We start from the raw sequence: 18,530 nt of genomic DNA, 5'->3' as shown, positions 1-18,530 counted from the left end.
ACCTCTCTTGATTCAGGAGCTTCAGTTCTATCTGTCCTTTACCAAAAGGGCTCCAGGACTTATGCATTACTCATGTGGTGGTGAAGAACCTAACCTTTGGTTGCAAAGACATGCAAGCACTGAAGAACTGTCTAGTATTATCAGCTTATTCTTATCTTTTTCGTTTAAATTTCCCAGTCATTTTTGGCCACTGTAGATTTCTTTTGCATTATTATCTTTAGTTTTATAGCAGGAGAGTCTTCAGGTTTTTACAGCTTCCAAACTACTAGAAAGGGAAGTCTGTTTAACTCTTAAAGCTTAGGCTACTCAGATAAGGAAGAGTCTTGGGTTAGAAAGAAAATGATTTAAATAGTAATAGAGCCAAACAATTATGAAGTGGAATACAAATGTGTTTACTTAAAAAAATGGTATTGTGCTTTAGCTTGCACTAAACTGAATTTTCAGGAAAATAACTTATTATTTTTTATTACTATCATTATGAAAATGTTTTTATTCTTTCAATGGTTGGTGTCTACTAACTTCGTGACATACAGTACAGGGTACCCTTCAGGTTTCAGTGTATTGACTAATGACCTATTTCTCTCTTTGCCAAAAGATAACCTAACCAATGTTTGAATTGTAAAAGTGACAATTAATGCTGTGCAGACCTTCCATGTGAAAAATGTGTTCTTAAAACAAATCAAAAATAAATTAAATGATACTGGAATTTGGGTAATGTGGTCGTGAATGGCTGCCCATCAAAAGCAATTAGTCCCATTGTTACTATTTTTTTAAGTGGACATGCAGCCTAATGGAGCTCAAAGGGCTCACAGTCTGAATCTGATTTTATCTTTTTTCATGAGTAATCATGGCTCATGGAAGACTCAGTAGATACAGCTACAATTATATATGTGTGTGTATCCATTTGCTCTGTTAGAAACATTATGCTGCTATTTGTACCAATCTTCTAGAAAATTAACTTTTCTAGTTTGGCAAACTTCTTTTACTTGGCAAGAGAATGCATAAGGACACTCGTTTGCATCTAATTTGGTAGAGAGATTAAAAGTATGGTGGATAAGAGTATAGTGCCCTTCATTCAGGTACACCTCTCCAAAAAGGTTACTGTAATAAAGTTTGAAGTAAAGTGTTCAATTGAGAAAAAAAATTAAAAATTTTAAAACAATTAAAATCTTATGACTTCACCAGAAAGTTTCTATGTAACTACCAATTTTGTAACTACTAACTTGTTGTTTTTTAATTCCTTCATCCTTTCATCCACACCCCAACCCTCCTCCCCTCCCGCAATCATCAGTCTTTTCTTTGTATCCGTAAGTCTCTTTCAATTTTGTTAGTTTCTTCTGTCCTTTAGATTCCACGTATAAGTAAAATCCTATGATATTTGTGTTTTTCTCACTAATTTATTTCACTTAAGCATAATATCCTCTACGTCCATTCATTCTGTCTCAAATGGTAAGATTTCATTCTATCTTATGGCAGAGTAAATAGTTCATTGTTTATATGTACCACATCCTCTTTAGCCAGTTGTCTATTGATGAGCATTTAGGTTATTTCCATATCTTTTCTTGGCTATTATAGATAATGCTATAATGAACATATGAGTTTCTATATGTTTTCAAATTAGCGTTTTCAGTTCCTTCAGATATATACCTGGAAGTATAATTGCTGGGTCACAGGTAGTTCCATGCTCAATTTTTTGAGGAAACTCCATATTGTTTTTCATAGTGGCTGCACCAGTCTGCATTCCCACCAACAGTGCATGAAGGTTCCCTTTTCTCCACATCCTTACCACCTGTTTGTTGATTTATTGATGATAACCATTCTGACAGGTGTGAGGTGACACCTCATTGTGGTTTTAATGCACATTTCTCTGATTATTAGTGATGTTGAGTATCTTTTCTTAGTCTGTTGGCCATCTGTGTGTCCTTTTTAGAGATGTGTCTATTCAGGTTCTCTGCCCATTTTTAAATTGGATTTTGTTTTTGTTTGTTTGTGGGGGTCTTTGCGTTGAGTTGTATGAGTTCTTTAGAAATTTTGGATATTAACCTCATATCAGTTGTATCATTGGTGAATATTTTCTCCTGTAGGGGGCTGCTTTGAGTGGTATCAGGGACTGTAGTCCCATGCAAGCTTGTAAGACTTGGCTGGAACACTGGTAATGTGGTTGATAGGCAGGAACTGATAATAGCTTTGAGGGCCCCCAGGGGAAATCAGGCCTAGAAATAAATTACACTCCTTGAAACAGGCTTAGTTTCTCCCTCAGGCTATAATCTTATACCAGATAACCAGCTCAAGGCTGGGAAAGAAATTTATAAAATTCCTGAACCCTGACCCAAATCCCATCTGCGCCATAATGTTTGCTCATCTCTGACCCTAGCAATTCGGTGTGTTCCTGCCATTATCTTCTTTAAACATCACCTAGTCTCTGTAATCCTAGATGACTGATGTAATTAGATTACCTATACATTCCTGCTACCTGTCCCACGTGTGTAACCCTCTCAATAAAAGCCATTGAGCACAGGGGCTTGGGGTATTCTCCTTGTGGGAGAATTGCCTTCCCCTTTCCTTGACAGGCTGTTTTGGGAGACTTCATGGGCCGGAGTCCCCCGTATTCTCCCATTCAGTAGGTAGTCTTTTCATTTTGTTGATGGTTTCCTTTGCTGTGCGAAACCTTTTTAATTTGATATAGTCCGATTTGTTTATTTTTATTTTTTGTTTCCCTTGCCTGAGAAGACATATCAGAAAAAAATATTGCTAAGAGAAATGTCTGAGATTTTACCACCAATGTTTTCTTCTAGGAGTTTTATGGTTTTGATTCTTGCATTTGATTCTGTAGTCCCTTTTGAGTTTATTCTTTTGTATGGTGTAAGAAGGTGGTCTAATTTGATTTTTTTTGCATGTATCCAATTTTCTCAACACCATTTATTGAATATGCTATCTTAACCTCATTGTATGTCCTTGCTTCCTTTGTCAAATATTAATTCATCATGGAGGTATGGTTTTATTTCTGGGCTCTCTATTCTGTTCCATTGATTTATATGTTTGTTTTCATGCCAGTACCATACTATTTAATTACTATAGCATTAGAGCGTAATTTGATCAGGTAACGTGATACCTCTCACTTTGTTCTTTTTTCTCAAGGTTGCTGTGGCTATTGCTGTGGTCTTTTGTGGTTCCATATAAAATTTTGGATTATTTGTTTTAGTTCTGTGAAATATGTTATTGGTATTTTGGTAGGAATTGCACTGAATTTATAGATCACCTTGGGTAATATGGACATTTTAATGATGTTAATTCTTTCTGTCCCTGAGTATGGTGTATGCTTCCATTTATTTGCATCTTCTTTAATTTCTTTCTTCAGTGTCTTATAGTTTTCTAAGTACAAGTCTTTTACTTTCTTGGTTAAATTTATTCCTAGGTATTTTATTTATTTTGTGATGCAATTATAAATGGGATTGTTTTCTTAGTATCCTTTTCAGATAGTTCATTATTGGTATATAAAAATGCAACTGATTTCTAAATATTTATTTTGTATCCTGCTACTTTACTAAATTCATTTACTGGTTCTAGTAGTTTTATGGTGGAATCTTTAGTATCATGTCATCTGCAAATAATGACAGTTTTACTTCTTTCCAATTCGGATGCTTTTTACTTCTTCTTCTTGTCTGATTGCTGTGGCTAAGAATTCCACATGTTGAATAATGGTGGTGAAAATGAATATCTCTGTCTTGTTCCTGATCGTAAGAAAAATGATTTCAGCTTTTCTCCATTGTGTATGATGGTAGCTGTGGGTGTGTCATATATGACCTTTATTATATTGAGTAATGTTTTCTCTATTCCCACTTTGGTGAGAGTTTAGTTTTTTTTTTTAATCATCAATGCTTGCTGAATTTATCCTTTCAGCATTTATTGACATGATCATGTGATTTTTATTTTTCATTTTGTTTATGTGATGTATCACAATAATTGATTTGCTTATATTGTACCAAACTTACATACCAGGAATAAATCCTACTTGATCATGATTTATGATCTTTTTAATGTGTTGCTGAATTCAGTTTGCTAATATTTTGCTGAGGCTTTTTGCATCTATGTTTATCAGGAATATTGACCTATAACTTTCTTTCTTTGCAGTCTTTATCTGGTTTTGGAATTAGGATAATGCTGTTTTCATAAATGAGCTTGGGAGTCTTGAATTTTTTGGAACAGTTTGAGAAGGATAGGTATTAGTTTTTCTTTTAATGTTTTGGAAAATTCACCTGTGAAGTCATTGGGTCTGAAACTTTTGTTTGTTGGGAGGTTTTTGATTACTACTTTACTTTTGTTCATTGTGCTCAATCTGTTCAGATTTTCTCTTTCTTGATTCAATTTTGTACTATTGTATGTTTCTAGGAATTTATCCATTTCTTTCAGATTGCCCAACTTGTTGGCATATAGTTGTTTGTAATATTTTCTTATAAAATAGGAAGTTTTTTTTTTTGTTTGTTTGTTTTTTAAGATCACTATGAGCTTGAAGCAAGCTGGAGCACAAGTGACGTGGAGCACATCACTTCTGGAAATCATGAAGTGCTCTCCATCTCTATTTCAATGAATCAACAAATTTCCACAAGAAATTTTGAAAAAATACTGCATTTTATCATCAGAAGGAAACAATTTAATTCAATGTAAATTTATTGAGTGCTAACTCTTGGACAGCTATGATAATTAATGGTAGGCTTACAATAATAAAAAAGACATTTCTGACTCAAATTGCTTACAATGTAGACAGACTCTTAAACAGGAAGCCATGATGCAATGATAGAGTAGATCTGACTTATTTGTGAACAGATTATATCCCTGTGGTCTTCTTACCACTAATTCCTTGACTGGGAGTGATAAAGTGCAGGGGAGATGGTCAGGCCCTGATTTACTATCCCAGATCTGCCCAGAACAATTTGTTACGCCATAATTTTGCCTGCATTTCCCACCTCCGGATCCCAGTCATATTAATAGCCTAATAATTTACCTTACTACTTTGTAGAATTACCCAGCTGCATGCAAACTCAGTTCTCTAATTTATAGAATTGGGCTCTGTCTCCTAACTACCTCTGTTCCTGGACCCTCATCTCAACATTAAACTTGACTCCTACCCCTATTTATCCTTAATCATTGACCTTGTCCTCTTCTCCCCACATCCATTCGAAAATCATTTACTCACATCCTGCCATTTTTGAATCTGTGGATTTCAGCAAGATGTAACTGAAGTTAAAAATGGGAAAGCACGCTTAGGAGGTGCATCCTGGGTGGTTTAACCCATTAGTGAAAATTGCAAAAATAAACCAGGATCCAGAAAGAACTGCAGGTGGCAGTAGAGGAACAAGCATACTTTCTGGTCCTGGTGCAGAAGAAAACATACAGGAGTTCTAGCCTCACTCCATTTTCTCCCACGTTTGTATTATTTTCTCTTCATGTTTCCATTTCTTTGCTTTTTTATCCCTAATTCACCCATTAATCTTATACCTCTTATTCTCTTTCTGCATGCATTCCCAATTGCTTTCGAAGGATATGTGCAAGCAGAGATATTGCTAGTTGTTTTTTTCCTACATGTCAAAAAATAGCGAATCTGCCATTCTTTGCCTTTTCACCCATTTAAGCCTTATTAAATAAATAGGCTCTGGGAACTAATAAACCAAGGATGTTCTCTGTCATCTTTAATACAAAAATTATAAAAGTAATACTGGGTGGGTAAAATTTGCAAAAAAGTGATTTTAGAGAATTGCCTGTATTTTTAGCCTGTGGCTAGCATATTTAAATAACTTTCTCAGAAGTACCTATCCAACTGAGAATCAAATCTGCTCAGCTGCTTATTTTTGTAAATAAAATTTCATTGAAACATAGCCACATTCATTTGTTTATCTATAGCCTATGAGTGATTTTGCACAACAGTGCCCATATGGAACAGTGCTGATTTAGGAAAAAGGGAAAAGAGAGAAGGTGGAATTGCAATGACTCAAAACTTTTTTTTTGGAAGAGGTACATGTCACTTTCACTCATATTTTATTGGCTAAGCAAGTCATGAGACCAAATCTAAGGAAGGAAGTATATTACTCCTGCAGGGACCTCTGGGAGGGAGAGGCCTGGTTAGGACAATTCAGAGAAAGCTCAGACAGCAATACAGTCTAGTACAGTGACTATTCAGCTTTTGGTAAGGGGTTCAGTTTAAAAATGATGACTTCTACAAGGTCTTAGGACAGAAAGGCTAATAATTTTTATCTTCTCTCCACTTGAAGTATATCAAACAGTAAGAATTTTACATTAAGTACAGCCTCAGAATTCTAGGTGGTCTGGGGATGGAAAGGGACCCTTTGAGCTTGTAGATTCTTGGCAAGACCCCCCAATTTGCCCTTCCCCTTCTTAGCAGCCACCCCTCCCCTTCCACTCTTTGCTTTTAGAGTCTGAGGAGTCATCTCACTTGTTTCCCTGTGTCCTGGTTCCAGTTCCCTAAGAAGGAGATTTGAGCATAGGTGGTTCACCTGGGGAGTTCTCTCAGCATCGCCAGCTTGGGGGAGGGGAGGGCAGGGAAGACAGCTGACTGTGGCCCAGGCAGTGCAATAGCAGAGGCCTGCACAGGTTCTGCAATGCTAGGGGGAGCTCTGAAACTCTCCAGGTCTTTCTGAGCGAATGAGGGGTCGGGTCAGGGGACCAGGCATTCAGACCTCTATGTTGACCAGTCACAGAAGGGGGTGGGGTGAGCCCAGGAAGGATGTAAAATTGGGCAAGGGAGTTCTCTTCATTCTCTGGAAATTCCTGGCGGGGGTGGAGGGTGGGTGCCAGTGCTCAGTTAAAAGCTGTCATGCCAGCAGCTTGAGGCCAGAGCTTTGGTCCTGGAGAGTGGGATGAGGATCTGACCAAAGCAGCGCAGCATTTATCACACCCGATCTACTTCAGACACCTTTAGAAGAACAGTACTTGGGATGCTCAGGTTATCCCTACTGCCTGGATTCTCATCTCTACTCTCTAACATATCCTTTTCTGTTTCAATCACCAACGCTTGCCCAAACCTGGAAATCTTATCCCTGCCTCCTTAGATTCCCAGACTCCTACTATGCTCTTTGAAATTCACAGCCTATCACCAGCACACATCTCTACATTTGCAAATTCTTCTCTCATCCTGCCCTTCATCTTGTTGCTCTAAGCAAGGCAGAGCTCTTCCCTGAGGCCACTGCTTCCCCAGCAGACTTTTTTTTGGTTTAACTTTATTTATTTATTTATTTATTTACACACAGCTCTATCCTCTTAGACACAGATAGGTGCCTTCCTATTCCCCACTCTGCCAGTCCAGATCATACTCCTTCCATTTCTAATACTCCTTGCTCCGAATCAGTCTCCCTTTGAGAGGAGTTGCCATCCGCTCCCCCTCCTTGTTGCAGATCAGTGGGTCATTCCCACTCATTCCTCGAAGAGTTCCACTTCCTAGTGAAACTTCATCATAAGTACCTACATAAAGGATGCTTTTAACACAGTGGCTTCCCAGTTTTCTACCTCTCCTCCTTGAGCGGCCTTGAGCCCCACCCATCATGACATTCCCCTTGTTCATAGTCTTGATCTCATTGTTACTAAAAATTATATTTCACTCAAAGTTCTATTTTAAGCACCCCGCTCTTCGGCCACCATTTTGATCTCTCCAATTCATTTCCTATGGTATCCTAATTCCAATAATTCTTGAACCCCTTTGGGTCCTCAAGTGCCACCTTTGCTCTGTCCATCTCTATGCTGCCAAGAATCCGTGGTCCGTGCTGCACACTAAATCAGTTACATTGCTCCTTGTTTCTCCTCACCTGATAAAAAGTCTAACTTTTCATCCATTGCAGTTGGACAAGGCTTGAGAAAACCATACTTTTTAAATTTATAGACTGAGTCAATTTGGGCTGCTAAAACAAAATACCACAGACTGGGTGACTTATAAATGACAGAAATTTATTTCCCACATTCCTGGAGGCTAGAAGTACTAGATCAAGGCACCAGCATGATCACTATTTGGTGTCATCCATCTTCCTCATTCATAGGTGGCACCTTCTGATTGTGTCCTCACATGGCAGAAGGAGAGAGGGAGCTCTCTGGGGTATAAGAGCCCTAATCCCATTTATGAAGTTTCTACCCTCATGAGCTAAGTTCCTCCCAGAGGCTTGACCTCCTAATACTATCACATTAGGTATTAGAATTTCAACATATGGATTTTGCTGTGGGGACACAGACATTCAAGATGAAGTCAGAGAGGTGGCTGTGGACCAGATTACATTGGGGCTTTTGGGTCATTATAAAGACTTTCAATTTTACTTTGAGAGATATGGGAAGCAATTGAAAGGGTTCATTTAACCAAAGGAATAATGTAATTCAACTTACATTTTAAGTAGCTCAGTCTGGTTGATCTGTGGAAAATAAATTGTAGAAAGGTATAATTCAACTTATATTTTAATTGGCTCAGTCTGGTTGTTCTACAGAAAATAAATTATAGAAAGATGAGCGTGGACGCAGAAGAACAGTTAAGTGATTGATCCAATATAGTCCAGAGGGTATAGTTGGAGGTGATGGGGGTTGATGGGATTGGAAGTGTTTTGAAAATAGAGTCACGAAGATTTAGTTATAGATTGGATGTGAGCTGCAATAGGAGAAATAACTCAAAAATGATTCCTAAGGTTTGGCACAAACAACTGGATGAATTCAGTTGGTATTTACTGAGACGAGGAAGAAAAGGGGGAGAAGACATGGCTTATTTAGGGGAGCGGATACATTTCTGTTTTGGAAAACTTCAGGTAACTTCCAAATAGAAATGTAGGTTATATATATGTTTGGGGTTCAGAGTAGGACTAGATATATAAATTAATGATTCATTGGCATATAGGCAGCATTTAAAGCCAGCAGGCTGAGATCATCAAAGGAGTAGTAGGTAAAGAAAAGATCCAAGAACCAAGCACTGGGATCTTACAATATTTATACGTTGGCAGGAAGTAGAAGATTCATCAAAGAGGCTGAGACTGAGTAGCAAAGGTTGAAGGAGGAGAGCAAGAGTATGTTGCCCAGAAACCAGGAGAAGAAATATTTCAAGAAGGGAACAATGGTCAAATGTGTCAAACCCTTCTGATACGTAAGATAAAGAATAAAAATTGATCACTGGCTTTGACAATGTGGGGTCATAAGTGACTTTGATGAGAGCAGAGAAATGATGTAGTACCTAGAGGAAACTGTGACGACAACAGAGATATTTTAAGATGGAAGCATATGTAAATGCTAATAGAAATGATTCAGGAGAGAAAGAAAAGTTGGTAATGCAGGAGAAAGGGAGATAGCTGCAAAATTGAAAATGCTGAGTATGCAGGAGGAAGTGAGATCTAATAATGAACAAGGACCAAATTCATTATAGTAAAAGGGATGGCAAGGCTTATGGCTCCGGGTGCAAAAAGTTAGTAGATTTGTTGACAGGGATTTTATTTTTTTCTCATTGAAATAAGAAGCAATCATCTGATCTTGAGGAGGGGAAGGGGTTTGAGAGGTTTGAGAAAAAGAATGTGTAAAATCGTTTAGGAGAGTAGACTTGATAAAAATGCACAACAGGGAACATGGGTTAGCCTGTTGTTTGTGGTCATGATTTTACAGAATAACCAGTCAGCATGATTGTGGTTTCCTCTAGGCATATTCAAGTGCACAGGGGCAGGTGAGGAGTAGTAGTGGTGGTGGGGTGTGGGGGTGGCGGCAGAGAGGGAGAGAAAGAGAGAGAAAATTTGTCAGACTTGGTCAAGGTTGGAGTTTTTCAGGCAGTTAGGACTAAAAGAGATGTAAATGGAATTGAGGGTGTCTGTGCAGGAATGCTTATCGTATTGACCATGAAATTTGAGCTGAGTGTAAAGAGAAGTGAAGATGCGAGCAGGGGAATGAGCAATGAAAATGAGGTGCCGATGGGGTCAAACATTGGTGGCGTTGGGGTATGAGAGGGAGTGAGCTGACGGAAGCAGAACAGTACTCAGGATGCTCAGGTGCTCCCTGCTCCCTGGATTCTCATCTCTATTTGGGACGCTTGAAACTGGGATTTTGGATGGGATGCCCCTGTTGGTAATGACAGGGACAAGGGTGTGACCATGCATAGGGGTGTGGCCAAGGTGAGATGTGAGACAATCTCCTTGTTGAAGAGTTAAAGATTGGCAGGCTAATGAGTTGAATGTATTTCCTATTATATGGGGCATTGAAATTCCAAGAATTATGACAAAAGTAATTAGAGAGAAAATGAGTTCGATCTAAAATCTTCACTGAATTAGAGGCAGTGACTGTGTGTTCTGTCGACAGCTACAATAATTAGAGGTTGCAAATATTTCCTAATACTAATTTTATGAGGTTGGCTATTTCATTCAATCAGTGTGGGTCTCGGTTTATTTTTCTAATTATAGGGAAGTCACCTTTTGTTCTAAATTCTATGTATCTGTCAATCTATCAAACCATGTTTAAAACGTCTGTTAAGCTGAGAACAGTTGAACTATAAGTATTTCAAACTTCTTGACATTATAAGGATATCTATCTATTTCAGACTGTAATGTACAATCTTGCTACTTTATAGGATATTTTCTTTTCTATATTAAATGTATTAGAGTGACATTGGTTAATAAGATCAGATAGGCTTCAAGTATACATTTCTATGATTCATAAAGATATTTTCTTATAGCTAAAAAGATAAATTAAGAGAATTTCTGGGTTAAAAGAGGTGGGAGATAGGGAAGGAGAGGCAAAATTTAATTCTACAAGTGTCTATTAAGTACCAACCAGGGAAATCCAGGGAAATTTAGAATTAATGTTGTTGCAGGTTTTACCAGGGAAAATTGCATGACTGTTTATGAAATGAGCCAACAAAGTCTTTGCCATCAGAACTTTAATTGAATGAACAGTCTCACATATCAGAGAGAATTCCCTCACTCTTTCATTCCCACTTAACCCTGTGTCATTTTTCTACCAGAGTACTTTTCCTTTTTTTTTTTTTTTTTTTTGAAGATTTTATTTATTTATTTTTAGAGAGAAGGGAAGGGAAGAAGAAAGAGAGGGAGAGAAACATCAATGTGTGGTTGCCTCTAGCATGCCCCACACTGGGGACTTGGCCCACAACCCAGGTGTGTGCCCTGACTGGGAATGGGTGACACTTTTGTTCACAGGCCAGAGTTCAATCCACTGAGCCACACCAGCCGGGCCAGAGTACTTTTCTTATTGTGACATAGTAATTTAATTTCTTCTCTACCACCCTGGTCTGGAATTGGGAGTGCCCCAAAGGAAGGCTTGTTTTTTGTTCATTCATCTTTGCATCCTTCTTCAAGTACAGGACCTAATATAAATAGCCACTTGATCAATATCTGATCAATGCAGGGTTGAATTATTGAATCCATGAATGGAAGCAGTAGCTACTCATTTATTTGCTTTACCATCTATTAAAAAATGACTATCTTGTAGTTTGTAGTTACTGTATACTTAGGTGTTTGTAAGTAATATTTAAACTATATATTTGAACTACATTTGAGGAAAATCACATGACTAGGTAGTTTGTTTGTTTTGCTAAGTACTTTTATATGGTTGCTGGTTCCTACTGAATGCCATTTCCTTTTTACTCCCAGTTTCCATTGTATCTTACAAATGTGCATGGCAACATCTCTCCTTGTACAGATTCCTTCTGATTTGAACTTGCTTCCCACCAGCAAGGCATTTGCAGTATTCTAGGCCTTTTGGAAACTGGAACCAAGAGTCCTCAAAATGTTACAAGAAGACTTTTGAGGAATTGTGTTTCTTTTTGGCCATTCTTTGCAGAGGTTCTGGACTGTAATCTCCCACATAGGATTTTTTTTATTATGTTTTATTGATTATGCTATTACAATTGTCCCAGTTTTTCCCCCTTTGCCTCACTCCTACCAGCATTCTCCACTCCCTCAGGCAATCCCCACACCATTCCCACATAGGATATTGGTGTGTTAGGGCAAAAGGTGAGTAAAAGGAGCCTCACTGTTTTTTTTGTTACTGATGAAAACCTTTTTTGTAATTTTATCACATTTATAATTGGAGAATAAACCATTTGTCCCAGACCTAGAAATAATCAGTAAGCTTTGACATAAACTCTCTCTTCAGACAAGCCAGACCTGTTCTGGACGTCTCGGACGGGGACAGAGGCCTCCCATGTGGAGCAGCTGAGACTCATGTGGAGGTTGAAATCATTCACTGCCTCACCTTTGCCTCTAGATCATTGATTTTTATACTTTTTTACCTCATGGCACACCAACTTAATTATTGAAATTCTGTGCCACACCATAGAATATATTTTTTGCCAATCTGACAAAAAGAAAGAGATATAATTTTGATATATTCACACTGGATGATTATTATTGTGTTAGCAGTTGTCATTTTTTTAATTTGACAACCAAAGGGGAAAGAGGTCAGTGCCCTTGACTAAATAGTCAGGTACTGTGTGTTTTAAGAATTCTTGTGGTACACTGGTTGAAAAATTGCTGTTCTTGTGGGCTCAGAGACCAGAGGCAAGTCACTTCCCTCTATGGACCTCTCTTCTTATCTGCAAAATAAAGCGCTTGACTCAAGAGGGCCTGACTGTTTTTTTTTGCCACCTCTATCATTCCTAAAATGCTCTGGACTTTTTCTTTTTCCAGTACCAGTTGTTCTTTCAGCTCTAAGTGAGCCCTGTCCAGCCACTCCCTTTTCCTCTTGAGATAATATTTTAGTTGAAACTCCCTCAGTCTCTGCCTCAGTCCTGTGGGGTTTTTTTAGTTTTTATATCATTGTTTTCTTGTTCACATCTAATCTAGGTTGGTTTTCAAACCTTCTGGAGAAATTAAAATCGAGTTGGCATACATTTACTGAGGTAGTAATCAGCGCCACACACTGGGGACCTGTACAGGAAAAAACGGCTCTGTCCCTCAGGCTCACACAGCTTGGCACAATTGCCACTTCACTCCATTGTTGCAGATTCCATTTTAGAGACCATCAGTGTTAGTGAGCATTACTTCTGTCTCCCACAGGGGAATTTTATTTATGCCTTTCCTAAAGGATGTAAGGAAGTTACCAGTAGCTATAAATACAAATGGAGATGAACATTTTTCTCAGTTTCTTTGGTGCAAAGATATTACGTACCTTCTATCAGTATTTTTTAAAAAGATTTTATTTAATTATTTTTAGAGAGGGGGAAGGGAGGGAGACATACAGGGAGAAAAGCATCAATGTGATAGAGAAACATTGATTGGTTGTCTCTTGCACATGCCCAGAACTGGTAACCAAACCCGCAACCCAAGCCTGTACCTTAACCGAGAATCAAACTGGTGACCTTTCCCTTTGTGGGACGATACCCAACCATCCGAGACACACTGGTCAGGGCCCTTCTATTAGTGTTAATTTGGTTAGACTACTTCCATTTTGCAGAATTGTTATCTTGCTGTGATATATTATTTAACAACAGGAGAAAACATTATACTAAGAAAGAAAGCAGGTCCAGTGAGCTGTGTGAACCTGCAGTGCTGTCTGAGATGGAAGGAGAAGGCCACTTGGGTGTCTTAGCTAAGTTGCTGTTGCTCCCTCTAAGAATGGGAATTATTGAATTATTTTGCTGACATACTGTTAACCTATTAAAGATTTTTGAAAAGCAAAATTTTAGCGCCACCTCTGTTCCAAGAGAATAAACTTTATTTGAGAACAAAGGAAAATTGTCTGTTTTCACTCCAGGAAAGAGTTGAACCAGAGTGGGGACTGGCAAATGGCAACTTCCTAGGTATCCACAGTGAGGTTCATTCTGTGATCTGATAATAAAAAAGTCAGAATAGTCCACGGCCACATATTTCACTATACGCAGAAAAATATATCCAAGGAAAAATTTCAGTGATTTTTAAATGGCTCTCACCTCTACTCCTCTCCATTATCTTAAATATTAGATAATTGAGAATATTATATTTTAAACACTTTATAGTTGACATTTGATTGGTTACTCATTTTTGTTGTGTTTTTTAGTAGTTTTATTGTCTGTTTATTAATTATTGTTGACATTCATCATAAATGAATGATACTATGTAGAAAAACTGTATCAACTTCTTATAGGATTTAAAAAACAAGAAAAATGTGCTTGCTAGTAAACATTATTTAATTAGAAAAACTGTCATTTTGGGAAACATCTTTTTAAACATTTGTATTGCAGTGACAGTGCTTAATAAAATTATATAGGTTTCAGGTGTACAATTCTAAAATAGCTCATCTGGATATTTTGTTGCGTGTTCACCATCCAAAGTCAAGTCTCCTTCTGTCACCATTTACCCCCCTTTCCCTCTGGCAATCACCATAGTGTTGCCTGTGTCTATGGGGTTTAGTTGTTGTTTTTGCTTAATCTCTTCACCCTTTTTTACCCAGTCCCCTTGATACCCCCTCCACTCTACCAGCTGTCAGTTTGTTTTCTGTATCTATGAGAAACACATCTTTTTTTTTTTTTTTTTAAATGTAACTTATCCCAGCTGTCTTTTACCACTGTCTTTGAGCTCTTATTTCCTTTTCTTGAATCTCTGGCTCCTAGAAAGTAGAATATCATTTTGCTTACTTTTGTGTTCTTTCCAATTCTGCATGCCTGACACAAAGGTAGCATATAATAAATGCTTGGTTTTAAGCCACGAATTTTAGAAAATCCTTGTGATATACACAATTAAGCAAATTATTGACCTATTTGGTATTCAACAAGAGAGGTAAAGTGACTTGCCCATGGTCATACAGCTAACAGGTGGTAGGGCCTGGATTCAAATTCAGGAAGTGTGCTCCTAGAATTCCCCACATATAGTCAGGTGTCTGAATTAGGGCACCTGTTTCTGTCTCCCCTCCCCCCACAACTGATGTTGCTTCCTTTCCCTTAGTCACCCGGATTCTTACAAATGTATCTGCATCTCCTGCATATAGCCCATTTGCTGTGGGGAATGGATTTCATTTCTGGCTACTGAAATGGAACATGTAACTTGGGTCTACCCCAATGATTGCTTCTCATTTCTTGGCCAGAGCTATTGCATTGTGGATGGGCAGTAAGCCTATAGACCATGTTTGCTGAGGAACTGCAGGGAGAGAGCTGTCCTCTCTCTTCTGGAAAATCCTTGGGTAACTAGCTTTTTTTTTTTTTTTTCCTCACTATCCTTAGGTATGAATGGAAACATAGACCAGGCACTTGTGAATAGCCAAAATAGGACCACTGAAAGTGAAGCAGACATTGCCAAGGACAGGTAGATGCAGAAATAAACCTGATCTTGGTGAACAAGTGAGTCAAGTCAACCGTGAAACCAATCCTACCTCTAGCATTCACTCTTGTAAGCCATTAAATCTCTTTGTTTAAACCACTTTCAAGGGTTTTTTTTTTTTCCTTTTTTTTTTTTAATCACTCAGTGGAAACTATCCATGGCCATAATTTGGAAAGAAGATTCTATCTCTTTCTCAAAAACTATCTGGTTAGGGATTTGACCAGGTACAGCTGTTATGTTTGGAGAGAATTAAATCTCAGTATTTAAGAGCTATGTGATAACTAGTTCAAGCTATATTTACAACTCTATATTTAAATAAAACTTAAATGTCAGGTGCCTGAATAAGAATATAAAAATATCAGGACCGGCTGTTACTGCAGCTGAACTCAAATTATGGCTCCCTTAGTGAGAATCAATACTTTTCTTTTAGGCCAAACAGACTCCTACATGTACTTCCAAAGGACAAATAATAAATGGCCAGAGAAAATATTTTAAAAATACCTCCACAGAGGATAAAAATTAGGGAAAAAAATACTGCTTGCCTGTTATAATTGTTGGAAAAATCTTCCTTTAAGCTCCTCCAATGTAGGACCTTGCTTCTCCCCCAAAGCAAAGCCAGTTAAAAAACTTTTAAAGTGGAAGAGTCGATTACCAGTGATCATAAACACAAATTTAAGGATAAAGACAAACTCCAAAGATTTCAATGGTCCTAAACTTTGAACTAGGAGAGCAGTGCTTCTGTTGGTACTAACAAAGCCAGGGAATGAAATATCTTCAGAATAATGGTGGGTATATTGATTTATCCTATTAGGAAACCTTCAAGACCCTGTTATTCCAAGGTTCCTATTGTGTTTTCCTTTTTCTTTTTTCTTTTTTTGTTTTGACAGATTTTAAAGGCTTAAGACTTTTCTTTCTGGCTTGGAGTTCTCTCACCTCCTACTCATTTACCTCCTGGCACTCTACCTTAAACAAACAGAATTATAAGATGCTTAATAAAGTTGGGAAGAAAATGGTGATTTCCTGCTTTTGTTTCATCTGTATTAGAAAGAATAGAGGGTTCCAAGCCACCGAATATAATGGACACAATATCCAGAGAGGGCTGCATTTCAACAATTCACTATAAAGAAGAATGGTTTGATTTTCAAGGTCCCTGGAATATAGATAGCTCCAGCTCTGGTTGCAAGTCACTTGCCTCTAGCAGGCATAAATAATTGTCAACTGATGGAAAATAAAGCAGGTAATCTCTAGAAATGCCTGGATAAATTAAAATGAAATCCAACGTAAGGCTTCAGCCCTTAAGGCCCTATTGACTACTGTGTTCTCAGTCAGCTGGTAAGATTTTAATTTATTTTATTATTATAGTTTGTGACAAATGTAACATAAGTCATCCATTTTTGTACATTAATCCACTCCTTCATAAAAATAGCATACATGATGATGACCTACATTAAAGTAATTAATTATCTACCATATGTAAGATTGTAGTGATAATCTATAACTAATATATAATAAAAAGTTTGTAGAAAATTAAAATATAAAGGATTAGCTGCAGAAAGAAATATCAATCTTTAAATAAAGGGTCCCCCCCATATATTGAACTAGTGTTTTATCCACTTGAGCCACCTAGTGGTGATATCCATAAAATATGATTTCTCATACTACAAAATAAGATAAAACTAAGTTTCCAACTTAGTGCGAGTGAATTGGGTAAAAAATAAATCATAACCATTGTATATATTCAGATATTTAAATTAATATTTACTTATTGGTAGGTTGACTATTATAAAATAAATTATAAAAGCATAATTTTTTGTTTATTTTGTTTATTCTAATACAGGCCATTTAACCAAAAAAAAAAAAAGAAAGAAAGAAAGAAAGAAATACAATAATCAATGAAGGGGAAGGTTTCAATGTATATTGCAAAGAAATGGTTATCAAATTTTTAGTAAACTAAAATGACTAATACATTTTAGAACTTACCGCATTCAATTGTAGTCTTTGTTTAGTGGTCTTGGGTGTAGGTAGTCCTGTTTTCCAAGCCTGTCTTCCAGCTAATCATTAGCCCCATGTTTTCACATATTTGAAGAACAAAAGTTAATCATCAATCTGCTCAGTGGTCCATTAGAAACACTTCACACTGAAAGTACATGGTGGCTAATTTTAGATTTCTTTAACTGGGAACTGCAGTTTTCATGTTGGCTCTGTTCTGTAATAACTTCCAGCAGAACTGAATCAAATGCTTACTGTTAACGTCATGTGTCAAAATCCACATTCATCTTTGCCTTGTTAACTTTTAAGGGTTTTTTTATTTGTTGTTCCAAGAATGTCAGGTTCTTTGGTTTCCTGCTTTCTTAAATTGCCATATGTTTCTAAATAGGTTCTTTTTTTTTTGATATCAGAATTTGTACAAAAAAATGTTAGATTTATCCTCTTCAGATGCACAGAGCTTCCCAGTTGGTACAATTGTAAAGCTATAATATGAAATTGGCAGTGAAAATATTCTCTCTTTTGAATGATTCTGTTTCTCTGAAATCTTCCCATCTCATCTGTGCTTTCCTTAGGTAAGCAGGAAACAGGTTGTTTTCATAAATAGTTCCTAGAAGCAAAGATGTTTGGAGGAATGAAGAGTGTCAGCTTGAGAGCAGATGAGACCTTTAAGGAGTGATTGAGCAGAATCAAAATGAAATAAGCTCGAAGAGATGAGATGCTTCCCTGATATATAAGGCATCAGGGAGATCTGTGAGGGGATGAGGCATTTGAGGGAGGATTCTGCTGTGAGCAGATGGTGGATGTCTATTATTTTGCCTTTTATTTTTTTCTGGGAATACCATCTCTCTGGACAGAGCTGAGGCTTTTTACATACAGCCAAGTAACTTGTTCAAGTGTATCAGGGAAAAGTGCAGGTCTCAGAGCCCTGAGAACCAGGTAGATAATGATCAGGAGAGCCCACTAAGACCCAGTGTGGACAAAGATGAGATAGGTAACCCCATAAAAATCATGAGATACTGAAAGTGAGCCCATGTGCGTGTGTAAAGAATCCCAGGAGGATATGGAATTTTCATCTACCCTAGAATGCTCATTACAGACTATCTATGTTTCCTTAATTTCTTTTATCACCATTAAAATTTCTATCGTGATGACTAACTATTACAAGTGGGAAGTACTAAGATACAAAGGTTGGGGCTGATGCTAGCTGTATCAATACCGGCGCCTGTTATGACAGCTGCCCTGTTTGAGTAAAACTGTCCAGTGTACCTTTTCCTGAGA

At 37.5% G+C, this 18,530-nt stretch overlaps 1 long non-coding RNA gene across 1 annotated transcript in view; it reads right to left on the bottom strand.

The window, feature by feature from the left end:
• LOC129084264 (uncharacterized) overlaps positions 1–17,306 on the bottom strand; it is a 35,252-nt gene extending 17,946 nt beyond the window's left edge. Inside the window, exons 1-2 of the long non-coding RNA XR_008530573.1 lie at positions 17,244–17,306; positions 8,380–8,405 (exon numbers count right to left, since the gene is read on the bottom strand). This is a non-coding gene — a long non-coding RNA (uncharacterized LOC129084264). The remainder of the gene's footprint in view (positions 1–8,379; positions 8,406–17,243) is intronic.
• Between the last annotated feature and the right edge of the window lie 1,224 nt (positions 17,307–18,530).

The sequence above is a fragment of the Pteronotus mesoamericanus genome, unplaced genomic scaffold (genome assembly GCF_021234165.1).
Source record: "Pteronotus mesoamericanus isolate MK-2021 breed Mesoamerican mustached bat unplaced genomic scaffold, CSHL_Meso_final contig_130, whole genome shotgun sequence".
Lineage (NCBI taxonomy): Eukaryota > Metazoa > Chordata > Mammalia > Chiroptera > Mormoopidae > Pteronotus > Pteronotus mesoamericanus.
Note: the sequence above shows the minus strand (reverse complement) of the source record. Positions and strands in the feature narration are given on the sequence as shown.